Below are 15894 nucleotides of genomic sequence, written 5' to 3'. Positions count from 1 at the left end.
AAATTTTTATTAGTTCTTCTGAGATACTTCGACACTGATTAATCTTTTAAGAGTTAGTGTTCTTCCGTTCAAAGAGGTTTGTCAGAGAGGATGAAGGCATTTTAATATAAGCTTGTGAGCATGTTTCATACCCCCTGCTAACATGTCTAATCTGGTTGGGAGGAAATGATTTGATCTTTTGCAGGCATGGGGCATCTCAGAATCAAAAGTCTGAATCACAAAGACCAGCGCTCACCAGCCAAACTTGGTTTTTCATGTAGACATATGAGGAGCTCCCCGTTGAGCTTTGGAGCTTGTGGAGCAGCGTTTTGGGCTTCTCACTCTCTGATCTTCTGAAACAGCCGTCACATCGGTCTCCTCTGTGATGTCTGCCAGGGTAAAAGGACAAAATGTCACATATCTTCAGGCTGTTTTGTCATAAAGGAAGGAGGAAGAAAAGAGGAAGGTCAACGAAAGAATTACATGAATCAAAGTGTAGAAGGAAACATTTCATTTAACTTATATATTAAAATGTTTTGTTTTGAGTGGAAAAAAACTCTTTAAACCTTATGTTTTAAGCAATTAAAAAAAATTTAATTAAGTTGTATAATTGTATGTATGTATCCTCTGGTATTAACCAAATTCTATATTTAAAAATAATAAATTAAAGGGGTCCTTGATTATGATTTTACTTTTTTTTTTAACTTTAGTTAGTGTGTAATTTTGCTGTTTGAGCATAAACAACATGTGCAAAGTTGGGACGCTCAAAGTTCAATGCAAAGTGAGACATTTTCTTTTAAAGAAATTGCTTTTTAAGGACTACAACAAATGGCTGGTAAGGACTACAATGAGCTTCTTCCCGGGTTGGTGACATCATAAACCCAAAATTTACATAAACTCTGCCCCCGAGAACATGCAACAAAAGGGGGCGAGGTTTAGAGAAGAGGAAGAGTTGTTGTTGTAGAGTGTTGTTGCCATGCCGTCATTTTACGTCGGACTGCTTCACAAACGAGGGTCAATTCAATGCTGGATTTGCACAAAAGATTAACATGACGGCACATGCTAGTCGATGAGTTGAATCAACTCCATAAATTTATCCACTAACCATTCAGAAACGTCCAGCTGCATTCTATATGTTGTAACTTCTTCCTTAGTTTGAACAATGTAAGGCTGAACACCATTACTGACAATCGTCATTTTGGCTGCGTAAGATTCTCCAGCTGTGTTATTGTTGAGCAACTGAAGCCCAAGCTGTTAAAGCTCCGCCCTCTTCTGGAAAGGGGGCCGGGTGCAGCAGTTCATTTGCATTTAAAGGGACACACACAAAACCGCATGTTTTTGCTCACACCCAAAAAGGGGCAAATTTATAATAAATGATCTGTGGGGTATTTTGAGCTTAAACTTCACAGACACATTCTGGGGACACCAGAGACTTATATTACATCTTGTAAAAGGGGCATAATAGGTCCCCTTTAATAACAATAATATAGTTTTAAATACATAGTTTGATAAAATATGTTAAAGGTACAGTTTGAAGTTTAAACCAGAGGATACATGGCAATTTAAGTTGATTCATAAAAAGTATTATATTATGTAGTTTAGATTTTAGATGTAGATTTAATTCTTACAATTTTTGTTTAACTGTTAGATATCATATATATGCCACTTAACCTGGATAAAATAAGATATTTCGGATAATAGCATATGATCAACTAATAATATAAAAATTAATATTTAAATGTCCAACACCTGCGTAAAGCCATAACAACAATAAATAACAGTGACACATTCCTACATAACATGAAATATTGAATTACATTACATATCACATTACTCTACACCTGAGTGACGTTAAAGAAATACCTCACTGCACTGCAATGTAACTCAGTGGGGAAAAACATTTCAAAGGTGACATGAGCTTGACCTCGGTTGACTTTGATTTTCAAATCTGTCTTATACATTATGCTCATGATCTTTGACATGTTTCATAGGTTTAATCAGCGTTTTGGCATTGGGCTGTAATATTGCACACCTCTCTGCACCTGGTCGCAAATGCCTGTGATTGAATGCCATGTGTTTTACACGTTCTTTAGATTCTGTTTGAAGTGATCACCCACATCACTGAGGTCTGGCCTCTTGCAGTTGGGGTGCTGATGGCTTTTGGCTCAAGTTCTAGTACCTGTGTGTGTTTACTCTCTCTACTGGCCACAGACACCAGGAAGCACATTCACTGCTTGGCAGACATCCAGCTCCCCTGATCCAGTGAGAGAGAGACTGCTACATCTGTACCAGATGTACGGCTGCACCGGGCTGATCGTTAGGGTCAGATTGACGAGTGCTCTGAAGAGGGTGGAAGTCCTGATTACCTTGTGCTAGGAAAATCTCACATTCTCTTAGTCCAGGTACAGTAACTAACTGCTAGCCATCAGTGGGCTAACACGATAGTCACTAAAACATTTTATTTTACCCAAAATCCTCCCATCCAGATGGAGGAGTGTTGTGAGTTCACAGAGGCCACCATGTGTACCTACTTCATGCTTCCACAACTGACAGTGAAAGATGCACTAAAAACAAACCTACCAGGATTAAGCCAATCATTCTAGCATGTTGTAAGAGGACACTGAGAAAGAAACACCACATTTTCTGGCCTATACAGTCATCTAAAGGTAAATAGTGCTCTCATGTCTCTGCATGGGTACTGGGGAAAATTAAAATCTGTGGAGGTGTTAAAAGATGTTAAAAATAGAAAAACTGTATCCTCAATAGCACAAACTATGACACGTTCACTATAAATAGCTAAGTGTGCTGTTATAGTTGAGACTGCATTAAAATAAGTGGTATTCTCAAACTAATCAGCCATAAATGCCTATATGAAGAGCGGATCAGTCAAAATAAAATCACAAAAGGATAACACATGACATACTGAACAAATTTTAAAGAGATAAACCATCAATTACATTAATTTAACCAGATTATGGAAAATTATTTGACTTGGAGTGCAGGTTTTAGGATTTATTTAAAAGTAATAAAAGCTGTAACCCTTGCAAATCATCTTTATAAGCAGTGATGATTCCAACAGCTGTCCCTTACACACCGTCAGTGCTGTTATCTTAAAGGAACAGTTCACCTAAAAATGAAACATTCTGTCATTTTCTACTCACCATTATGTCGTTCCAAACCAGCGTGACTTTCTTTCTTCTGTGGACAACAAAAATAAATATAATGTTAGGAAACACGCAATATATACACTACCAAACATTTGGGGTCAGAATTTTTTTAATACACTAAAATACACTGGGTTAAAAACAATCCAATTTGGCAAAATTTAATACAAGGTTGTTTTTAGCCCAAGGGCTGGGTAAATATAGGACAGAACACATGTTGGGCTAATTTTACCCAGTAAATTGGGTTATTTAACCCAGAATAATGGGTTGATTTTATTAATTCATTTTTACTATAATACTAGCTTATGTTTCACTTCATACATGAACTAGTGCTTACAAATTAACTTAAATCCACTAAACTTTTGTAAAATACTCCACACAACCACTAGTTTGCATGATAACTTCCTTTAGTTTTGATGAGTATCATATTTTACAGTATAGCATATTTTATACCGTTTTTAAAGTGTAAACTATACAATATTGCCAACATTTAAACTCATTTAACAAACATTAGAAGTAAAAATCAAACATTTAGAAGTAATTCACATGTAATCGACCAGTCTGTTATCCCGTTTCCACCGGTTTCCACCGGTTTCCACCGTAACGGTGCCAACTCTCATGTCGGAGCTGGAATCAGGGTCGGCGGAGGAACTGCCAACTTCAGACTGCCGCCCTGCATTTCATTGATAACCGAAATATGCTGTGATTGACTCCATAACCTGCCCAACAAACAGTGAACAGCTCTGAGAACACATTTAACATCCAAAGTATTTATATTTAGTATATTTAGCTTACCAAGATATATTGGTAGATATTTGATCAAAAATACAGTAAAATAAATATTGTGAAATATTTTAATAACTGTTTTCTATGTGAATATATTTTAAAATGTAATTCCTGTGATGGCAAAGCTGAATTTTCAGCATCATTACTCCAGTTTTCAGTGTCACATGATCCTTCAGAAATCCTTCTAATATGCTGATTTGCTGCTCAAGCAAAATTTCTTATTATCACTGCTGAAATCAGTTGTGCTATAGTATACTTAATATTTTTGTGGAAACCATGGTACATTTTCTTCTTCACAGATAGAATTTAACACATGATCTTCTACATGCCTACATATCTGTGAACAAGCCCATTCTGGCCAGACTGCTGCATGTACAGTTATTGTGAAGGCCTAATAACCTACTGCCACAATGAACCCTCCCTAATCATCTTTAAAAACCACACAATTACACTGATGATGAAGTGTGCTGCCCTAAATTAGAAAATATGTAGGACATTTTAGTCTGTATTTTCACAGACCTCTCTCTACATAGGAAAAAGACTCAGTTGGGGACGTTTAGTCAACAGTTGATAATGTGAGCCATAAATCAGTCATACACAGGATTATGAACTGAATCCTATAGTGCAGAAGTCTGGCCTGTAGCCAACATGTGAACAAAAGGTTGCCTCTCCACTTTTTACCAGAAACATTTTACTTGGTAATACTCTTGTGACTGGTCCCCTTCAGTATCCTGTCATTCGTCTGTATCCAAATTTCAAACCATCCTTCTCCAAATGATTTTTTAAGTTTTTCTTACTCTCTCTCTCTCTCCCTCCACCTTTTTCTAATTTGCTGGCCACAGTTAGAAATCAGCCGACTGGGACACGCCAGTAATTGAAGTCTCCACAGTGACTGCCTTCAGCACAGCTTTTAGTGATTCACGGGGGAGGTTTCCTGGGGGAAACTCAATAAGCTGCTCAGCGTTAACTATAGTCATCATCAGACTTTTTCCACCACAGGATGTAGAACAACACTTGTTGACAGCATCTCAAAATAGCATCAGGAAGCATGACCTATGACAAACTGATAATACCAATACACAGGATTCAAGGAGCATGTGGGTAATTCATTCAGGGACAGAGATGCTCACAGAACTTCACTCAGATTAATAAAAGTCAGCGTTTGAATTGCGAGAAGGTGGATGAGTAGTATTATGGATTATTTTGAGTAGTGGAGAGTAGATGAGTAGTATTATTAAAAAAAATTACCTTTACCTTTCTTAATCAGAACCAATTTCTGAACGAATTACACTTATAAGAGCTGGTTCTTTTTGATGAGTCAAACATACAGCATAACTAGTGCTGCCAAATTCCTGATTGAATCCCTGTGTCTGAATATGCCTGCTTCCACACAATATAGCAGACAAGAACATGTGAGATAAGTATGTCAGAAATCATAGCATTCATAAGATAGTAGATGAAAAATACCTACTTTGTAGGATGACCTATACTACTTCTGTCGGGATTCTGAAGTGTGCATGGACTGGAGACTTTACTATCCTATGAGGCCACTGGAGAGGATTTGTGGATGACGGTGAAGCAACTCGACTGACAACATAGGTCACACGACAGTGACAACTGTACATCCGAATACATACTTTTTTTATGGTTGGAAGTTTCAAACCAAATGTAGTACATGCTATACAGTATGTGATTTTGGATAGGCCTTATTCACAGCAGCGCCATCTTTGAAATTTCCAGTAGACAAAAAACTCCAGACAACATGAGCTGTGGAAAATTATAAGTGATCTAGGAGCTTTATCCTTTAGCCTCGCTTTCATACATGTCATGGCGCTGCTCTGAATAAGGTCTATAAACTGGTTCTTCTTTTAAGTGAATCAAACACATACAGCTTACAGATAATTGTGAGACTTAAAGAGTTAGTTCATCCAAAAATTCTGTCATTAATTACTCACCCTCATGTCGTTCCAAACCCGTAAGACCTTACCCGTAAGACGACAGTAGTTCAACCTTAATGTTATGAAGTGATGAGAATCTTCTTGTGCGCAAAAACAAAACAAAAATAACAACTTTATTCAACAATTTCCAACAATCCAACAATTCCATGTAGTCACATGGACTATTTTAACGATGTCTTTTCTACCTTTCTGGGCCTTGACAGTGTTAATTAAATTGCTGTCTATGGAGGTCTATGGTCAGAGAGCTCTTGGATTTCATCAAAAATATCTTAATTTGTGTTCCAAAGATGAATGAAGGTCTTATGGGTTTGGAACAACATGAGAGTGCGTAATTAATGACAGAATTTTCATTTTTGGGTGAACTAACCGTTTAAATCAGTGCTGGCTGTTTATACAACAACGTGTAATTGTAGTAATGTGTTAAGATGTACATTACGAGTTTTCATCAGTTGGATTTTCTAAATTTGTTTATTATTGTTATATTTTCCATTTTCTTTTTCCAAATGTTGATTCCTTACAAGCATTAAAATAACCATTACTGCAACTGTTAAGGAACCAGGATTGTTAAGAGGTATTGAAACTGGAACAGTTAAATTCCTTACAATTCGGTATGTGATACACTACACTGAAGAAAAATAGATTTGCACAAGACCTCTTACGCAATTTGAACACTATATGCATTCGCACCTGAACCTGAACATAGAGGGCTCTCTTCAGTTCTGTCTTGAGTTCTGTTTAAAACCTGTCAAGCAGTCTTCTGAAGTTTTAAATGACTAAAAAAGATGGAAATTCACAGTTCAAAAGGTCTTCTCCCTTTAAAAGCATTCTGGACATATATATTTGTCGTGCTCTTGAAGGTTTTCAGATCCTGGGTAAGGTTAATGCACACATCTACAGTGGAGCAGAAGGCAAAACAGATCTTTTCAGACCTTGAATATGTTTGACCTTAAAACGGGGGTATGATGCATACTCTTTATGACATCCAGACTGCTCTGAATCACATGTAGTTGTGACCATTCCCTGATTTGTGTGCAGCACCGGTGCACCTGGAACTGTATACTGGGACTGTGACCGGCGCATAGTGAGCGTGTGATAAATGACTCCATGATCGTGCACATTTAACAACCTCCTGAATCAGGTAAAATCAAAACCCCTTGAGTGGAAGCAGGTTTGTAATTCAGCAAGCTTCTAGAAACATCAACATATTGAGCCTGGGTTGGAGCACAAGGGCTTGATTATGTCTCAATTGGGCCCGTGTGAAAATTGTATTCCATTATTGCAGCTGTCAGAATATTGCACTTCTGAATTTATCATATTCTGAGTTCTGTGGAATATCTTTCACTCGAAACTGGAAGCAAAAAAACAGTATTTCGCCTTAAAAACACACCATATCTTACCCGTGTGGTCTGTGTGACGCAGTCCTCACTTTATAATCAACGCCTGGAAGGAAGCAGATGACATGATTGCCTGTTGAGGAGCTGATGTTACTAATTAAAACAGGAAAAGTGATGACTCCTCTCATCCTCACGGTGTTATCATGCTCACTGCTGGCTTTGGCCTTGACGTAGCAACTGCTCCTTCCTCCTGATAACTGCAAGAAAGAGTCTTGAGGAGAAGAAAGGAAGGAAGGCCAAAGACACTATCACCTAGGCTGTTGCAGTTTTAGCTCATGATGCAATTTCAAAAAAGAAAACAACAAAGACACTTCGGATGGAGGAAAGAAAAAAAAAAAATGTATGCAGGATGTTTTGAATTTTTTTAAAGGGATAGTTCACCCAAACATTTACTTACCCCCATGTCTTCCCAAACCTGTATGACTTTCTTTCTTCTGTGGAACACAAAAGAAGATATTTTGAAGAACATTGTTGTTCACACATTATTTGAAGAAGAAGAAGAAAAAAAAATATTTTTCAAAATATCTAGAAAGAAAGACTTTTTAAATGAAAAATAGGCTTCATGATCAATTTTTCTTTTCCCAGAGCAGCAAGTATAACTTTACAGGCCAAATGCGTATAACTCTTCAACTGTTTAAGAGTTTCCCCGTGGTCAACGTAATCTTTAATGAATCACAGTGTATTTACGTAAAAAGGTCAGAGATGTTCCTCTAAGCACTCCACAGCTCCAGAGCAGTATCGGGAGGCTTGACATTAATCCTGAGGGTAATGTGGGCCTTCCTGTGGCTAATGAAATCTGAAGCCTGAAAATGGCCGCACCTAATGACACTCCCTGACAGTTTTTGAATTAAACAGCCGTGGCTGCTGGGATCAATCTAAATAGCACACAGATGGCCAACACTATTTTTCTCTCGTTTTCTACCCCTAAGCACTTGCATATGGGATCTAATTTACTATCTCAGGAACATTGCTCTCAAAAAAGCTATTCTGGATGTAGGGCTTTTTGCCTGTTTGTTTCGTTTGGCCGCCACAGGTTCACAAATGATTGGTGATCAAAATTAAATGGATAGTTCACCCAATAATGAAACTTCTGTCATCATTTATTCACCCTCATCTTATTCCAAACCTCTATGACTTTCTTCTGTGGAACATACAAGAAGATATACTGAGAAATGGTTTATTATTATTATTCAATGGAAGTCAGTGGGCTCTAACGTTGTTTGGTTCCCATTCCATTCTTCAAAAAAATCTTCTTTTGGGTTTTGCAGAAGACATGAAGTCATATATATTTAAAACTTTATGAGGGCGAGTAAATGATGAGAGAATAATATTCATATATTTCTACACATCAATATGAATATGAATTTTCAAATTTGTTTTTCATATAATTATTTGCAAAAAAAAAAAAAAAAAAATATTAGGGCAGACTCTGCATACACACACATACATGCATCATTCCCTCTTCCTCTTCCTGTAGAAAACAATAGAGATATATCACAAAACATCATGACTTGCCAAAACATCTCCTCAATAACCTTATCACATAATTTTACAAGTGCATCCAGTTGTTAAAATATTCTATTCAACCTGTGTGCAGACAAACTCTCACTCTGCTTATCTGCACAATGATAAAAACCCCCCAAACATAATATAGCACCCTTTTTCTAATTAAAGCAAGTAAAATGAACCTGTCTGAAATGAGACTTTTCTTCAAAGTGTTCATGGGAAGGATAAAACTGCATAAGAAGTTCATGTGAAGAGGGAAAAACATTGAGAGGACAAGGTGCACATTAAAATAAAATAAATTCAAAAACATTATAACTGTGTGAAATTTTATTAAGGTTTATTTATCCCGTTATGTGAGAGTAGTATGAGGTGCAAAAGACGTGCTGATACATTAATATAATTTTTCATTACATATAAATGTATTCTTTCTCAAATAATTCAATTTACCAAATGCTTGCTAGACTAGGAGAGGTCTCCTCAATATATTTCATATATTTATGCCATCTCTAATCAACATCAGCTGAAAGTTTCCTAGTCCATTCTTGACATCTAAAACAAACAAGACAGTCTCATGTACAACAGAATAAAAATCACTTTTTTACAGACAACTGAAGGGTACCTGAAGCACTCATCAAGGATCCCTTTGCTCCTATAATAGCTCTCACTCTTGGGAAGGTTTTCCACCAGATGTTGAAAATGGCTTGAAGGGTTTTACTCACATTCAGAGCCACAAGCATCAGCTCAGAGTCAGTGGTCCAACTTATCCCAGAGGTGTTCAATGGAGTTCAGGTCTGGCCTTTGTGAAGGCAAGTTCTTCCACACCAGACTCAGGAAACCATGGACCTCACATCGTAATGTTAAGTCACCTTTATTTATATAGCACTTTCTGTGAAGCAGCTTCAAAAAAGCCAATAGTGCAATAATTCAGCTCAGTGTTTATTCAGTTAAATTCAATAGGCTAACTGTGGCAAATTTGATTTCACAATAAAGCAGCTAAGACAATGTCATCATCCAGCTCAATTCAGTTTAAGTTGTGCTCTCATCCGATAGTGAAGTCAAATCAATAGTATTACTCAATATTAAGTGTCTCTTAAACCCTAATTAAGCAAGCCAAAGGTGACAGTGGAAAGGAACCCAAACTCCATCAGGTGACAGAAATGGAGAAAAAAAAAACCTTGGAAGAATCCAGTCTTAGTTGAGGGGCCAGTTCTCCTATTTTGATTCAAGGCTGCATCATAAGTCAGACTTATGGGTCAGATAATGCTAAAAAAGAAAATGTACACTTCACTTTACTAAAAATGTATGCATGGTTGTATGCTTGATTTTATGCAACCTTCATTTTTTACTGTAGCTGCAATAGCCAAAAGCATTAATCATAAGGGGATGTACACTTAGTGTACTTTTACAGTACTGTTGTTTTGTAACCGAAAAGATCTCCTTCAACTAATGCCACAGTAACTTCTCCCAGATAGACAACTTCACTCTTATGCTGTGAGTGTCTTATACAGTACCTCCCACATTTAAAACCTGTCGCCTCCCTCTAATCGCTGAGATCTGAGAAGCTTTACATGACATATTTGGCACTCATTGCCAGGCCAAGTACCTCCCGTTGGCTCAGACTGTTTTGGCAGCTCTTAATGTGATGATCAGAGTTAGGAATGTGCTCCCATTTTTGAGCACCCACTACTGTCCTGTCCTGTAGAGGCATCTGACCGAGGGAAGCATGACGTTACAGAGCACACTCTACCCTATAGAGTGTGCTCTGTAACGTCATGCTTCCCTCGGTCAGATGCCTCTGGGTCAGGTTTGGCTGTCAGTAGGGTTGTGTCCAGGTCCACAGTGCCTCAGGAAAGCCTGAAGACATAATCAATTAGCACATGGCTAACTGACATGTTGATTCATCAAGTGCACATCTCTTACTTAAACTTGCCTGCTTTTCTGTCCCTGAGCTCAAATCCTCTACAGCATTTAGGTTGGACTGGAACAGTTAGGAAGAGCTCATTGATCCAAAATGAACCGCACACTGAAGTTCATTTGCTGGCTATGTGTGGACGAACTGTACGTTATGATCAGGCGAGTCGATGGCGGAGTGCCACTTCTACAATATGCTGAATCAGAGGAGCACAGGTCATCTTGGCCTGCGGCTGAATGAGGCATGACCCTTATGTCTGAAATCCAATGCAGGGTGATTATCAGACAGCATGGACACCAACAGAAAATAATCACACACACATTGCACAAGAAATATTAACATATTCAGTTGGGTCACGCCCTTGAGTGTCCATGTGTCTGTCATTAATCTGAAGGATCTTAGGCGTTCCCTTACATCAGTACTAACAATCACAGTACAAAGAGCTCAGTGGGTGTGGGGGCCTGAATTCATAGTTTTGGTCAGAGATGCATAATCATGTTTAATGTGATCAAATTAAAATGGTGTCCCGAACTAAAATGAGCTAAACACTACTCCCCTCATCCTCTTACAAATGCAGACTCAAATGTGAAGGTCAACATGAAATCAAAATTGCCTCTATTTAAGGTCTTAAAAAATGTCTTATTTACATGTTATTGTAAAGGAAATGTTAATTAATTTCCACAACCTTTTATCAAAATGTAGTAACTTTCTTTACATCTCAAATCACTTCTTGGGTGGGGAAATATAATACATTACCCATCTCTTGATTTCAGAGTTCATACATCAAAGTTAATAAGTTTGGGTCAGAATAATTTTATTCAACAATGATGCATTAAATTGATCAAAATTGATTTATTTCAGAATCATCATTGGTCCAATTGTTTTTTAAAGGGTTAGTTCAACCAAAAATGAAATTTCTATCATTAATTACTCACCCTCATGTTGTTCCACACCCGTAAGACCTTCGTTCATCTTCGGAACACAAACTAAGATATTTTTGATAAATTCCGATGGCTCATTGAGGCTTCGAAGCTTTACGAATCTTTTGTTTCGAAGCAGTGGTTCGGAGCGTGGATCAAACTGCCAAAGTCACACCCCCCAGTGGTGAAGCATTGAAATTTCGAAACACTTATGATGTAACGAAGCCTCGTTTACTGAAATCACGTGACTTTCACGCTCCAAACCACTGATTCGAAACAAAAAAAAAATCAGAAAGCTACGAAGCTTCATGAAGCAGTGTTTTGAAATCGCCCATCACTAGATATTGTTGAATAAAGTTGTTATTTTGTTTTTTTTGGCGCACAAAAAGTATTATAACCGCTTCATAACATTAAGGTTGAACCACTGTAGTCACATGAACTGTTTTAAATATGTCTTTAGTTCTTTTCTGGGCATTTGAAAGTGTTAATTATCTTGCTGGCAATGGAGGCCTCACTGAGCCATTGGATTTTTATCAAAAATATCTTAATTTTGTTCTAAAGGTCTTGAAACGACATGAGGGTGAGTAATTAATGACAGAATTTTAATTTTTGGGTGAACTAACCCTTTAATATTAAAATAAAGTGATGTACAGTGTCATTAACAAGCCCCCTCACTTCTAAACTGCCTCCTTGTCTTCATTATTTACCTTTAACTTATAACATTACAGAATTTTTCATGAAGTACAGAGAGCTAAATTTGAATGGTTTACATAATCAAAATAGTGTAATTATTGTCTGTTTAAAAAAACTCTCTTTATGAGTTATGAGTGTTGGCTACCATATCTATAAATAAAGGGGGGCTGTTTTTATGTCCCTACAATGTCAAAATCAAACCTACGCCCTTGATTGATGATAATAAGAATGTTTGTTAAGCATTAACTCATCATATTAGGATATGTGACACAGAAGACACAGAAGACTGGAGTAATGGCTGCTGAAAATTCAGCTTTGCCATCAAATTAATAAATTACATTTTAATATATATATACACAAGTATATAAATATTAGGTTGCAGTTTTTTATGAGTGCAAATCATAAAAATAGTTCAGATTAGCTGTACATCCTTCAGGAGCCTGTGGTAAAACAGCTGTGAAAAGTACTCAAGTTAGAAAATCACAGATAACAAAAAGTGTCTGAGTAGCTAAATTACCACACGAGACAGATGAAAGATTTCTCAGCAATATTTCGAAATGCTGGTCAGCAGCCTTGAGTTGTGTGCTGACTTGTGTGAAATTGAAAAATCTGCTCAATGTGAAGCAAACTATTTAAGTGTCACCCTTCAAATCACAGGTATCACTCAAAAACAAAACACAAAACAATTCTTTGCTATTGCATGAATTCAACCTGAACATGAGAAATAAGAATAAATTAAAAGTTTGGTGGATACAGCAAACAAACAATGCCATCCTGCAAACTATAAACATAAACGCACACACAAACACGTCAAAAGACATAAGAGTTTTAAACATATTCTTCCAGGTTTGTGCTATTGCGGACTATACTGATTCCTTCACTGAAGGTCTAGTTGCTACGTAACAGAGAAGGGTCAGTGGCACTGTGAAGGGTGAATGGATTCCTCCAGAACAGTCCATTTATCAAGTGCTGCCAACATGCCAAAACGCACAAAGGACAACACATCCACCGCTAGATCCTGTTCCTTTTCACTGTTTCTTTCTAACCCCCTTTGCTCCTTTTATTTTAATCTTTATCTTTGTCCCTTAAATCTGACAAAAAGTTCACAAATACAACTTCGAAATTCCACATGAGTTGTTATATGTTAGCTAAAAACGGGAATGGGACACCAGGGATACATTAAAATGAAGATTATTTCAAATTTCCATGTTTTATCATATAAAAACCACCACTTGAGATTCCCAGAATGACCTCACTAATTAGAACCCTGTACAATAGAAAAGAGATTTAATATCATATGTTCTCCATTCTCTATGAGAGCAGAACAAAACTGCCGCTAATGAGTCCCTGATCACGTTGAAAAATGACCTGAACTTGCACTCCCCCCCCTTACAGGTGGAAACCAAGGCACGACCCACAGGAACGATTTATGATATGGATTTGGCGGCCTCTGAGCTGGTCATTAAGTAGTACGGGTCATTAGCCTTTTTTTTTGCCCATTCCAGCTGATAACAATACGCAGCTGGGGTAAAAGCTCCTCAAGAACTATTGCTTTTGACTTTATGCGTGACACAAAATAAATGATATTTATGGCTTTGCGCACTAAGGCATCTTTACACGGTGAGGTGTGAATTGTTATGTTATTCTTCACAGACAGAGCAAAGAGAATTCATAACAGGGAAGGTGTCAGCGCATCAAAGGCGAATTTCACAGATATAAGAAACAAAGACGGGGTTCAAAACACTGCCACTCCACCATAGCTTTAATAGAGGCTTCTTATTTCCTATTCACTCAAAGCCAAAAGAAGGCATCCACTGCATTTCCACACTTCACATTCTTCCCTTCATTTCTAAAACCGTGTGTCACCTCCAGAAAAAAAAACAGACTGAGCTTCTGACAATGACTTTGAGGGCAGTGAGTGAAAGAGTAATCCATCAGCGCGGCCATGGAGAATGTAGGGTAAAAATGCGCTGCAGCGGCTGCTGCTTTTATGGCAGACGACCCTGTAACTGCACTTGATACATCCATTTCCTTATTGACTCCTCTCCTTGTCTTTTGTTCACCTTGGCCTGATTGCATCAGAGCAAATAATGACCTCTTCATGAAAATGACTGCAATTTTCCTGTAAAAGTCCCCTGTGCTGGCAGACTGCCGCTGCAATACACAGAGGAGTGAAAGGCAGACGTTTAACTGATGTTAATGATGAAATTAAGAACGCAGACCACTAATGAGGACAGCAAAAGGATCGGAAGATGAAAATCTTCAACGTGCTATAACACTCTGTTTTGCATAATTAGCACTTTGTCGTTTAACAACTCCTTTGCAACAGTTGCTATTGTTCGTGTCCCCTGACTGTAACCTCACATTTTCGGACACGTTCCAGACTAAACACGAAGCACATAACACCTGGAATATCGGTTATTGCACATTAAGGGGATCTAAGATTAGCCTGGCAGTGGAAACTGTAAACAGGAGAAATTTTCAAGAAAGGATTGCGTGGTCATTTGCAGATCATTCATGAAGATGAAGATCATTAGAGATTGTGGAGGAGTGGGCATTGTCCGACTTCAAAGTCTCGTTCAGGAACACCTAAGGCCCGCGTGCCGCTCCCGCTCTTCCTGAAAGCAGTCTCTTATCGCTCAACTTGCATCAGTCCCACAGACTCTGATCCACAGCCAGCCTGACACTCTACTTTCCAACTCCGAGAACTTGCAACCACCATCCATTCAAACCAAGCCGGCCGTTTCTAAACTGCGTGCGACGGTGTGAACTGATCGAATTTCTGATAAGCAGAATATCATCAGGGAGGAAAAGGGAATGCACTCTGCTATGGCTTTCTCTACGAGGTCTCAATTTGTTTTGACTTCTTTTCATCTTACTGCTACAATAAATGAACTCCGGATCTGGATGAACAGCATATCTCTTCTTTTAGATCAGTTTTTTTTTTTCACGTGTTAGAGACAAGAGAGAGAAAGCAGAGAGGAAAAAACACTGCTAAAGGAAGGAAGGCTCTGGAAGGAGTGCATATAGAAAAACAACAGCACCATTAGAAGTCCAAAGAACCATGAGAAAAGTTGGCATGTATCTCCAGAGCACACAAAAAGTCCACTAAGCATGCGGCTATAAAGGATCCCCGAGATGTATTCATCAGAGCCTTTGAGACAGAGACAGCCGGGTGACTTCAAAATCAGCGCTTGCATTATCTGGCACCTGTGAAACTATCCTAGAGATGCACATCTCTGATTAGATACTGGCTGTACTGTCAAAGCTGTTGTGAGTTTGTTTTTTTAAGGTTTCTGGAGTAAACCTATGACAAGGAATATGCGGGTTTAAGACTGTATGAAGACATCTCTTTGTTTAAACACAGGACAGCTCATTGATTATGGACAAGGACCATCGTTTTTTCCTGAAACATGTCTCTAACTGCATTATGTACTGTCTGTACAAGAGCAATAAAATAAAATAAATGTAAATCTGAGCTATTAAAATAAAATAGTACAGATCAACACATTGCAACTCAATATGCATGCAAAGATGAAAATAAAATAAAGCAAAATAAAATATTGATCAAATTTTATTGTA

At 37.8% G+C, this 15894-nt stretch overlaps 1 long non-coding RNA gene across 1 annotated transcript; it reads right to left on the bottom strand.

Annotated features, from left to right (window-relative positions):
- Positions 1-234: 234 nt before the first annotated feature.
- Positions 235-5487, bottom strand: LOC127494435 (uncharacterized). Its single transcript, XR_007924873.1, has 3 exons — positions 3690-5487; positions 3141-3177; positions 235-368 (listed from the first exon to the last, which is right to left on the bottom strand). It is a non-coding gene; the product is annotated as an uncharacterized LOC127494435 (long non-coding RNA).
- Positions 5488-15894: the final 10407 nt, after the last annotated feature.

Source organism: Ctenopharyngodon idella, chromosome 14 (genome assembly GCF_019924925.1).
Source record: "Ctenopharyngodon idella isolate HZGC_01 chromosome 14, HZGC01, whole genome shotgun sequence".
Lineage (NCBI taxonomy): Eukaryota > Metazoa > Chordata > Actinopteri > Cypriniformes > Xenocyprididae > Ctenopharyngodon > Ctenopharyngodon idella.
This window is presented reverse-complemented; position numbering and strand designations above follow the sequence as displayed.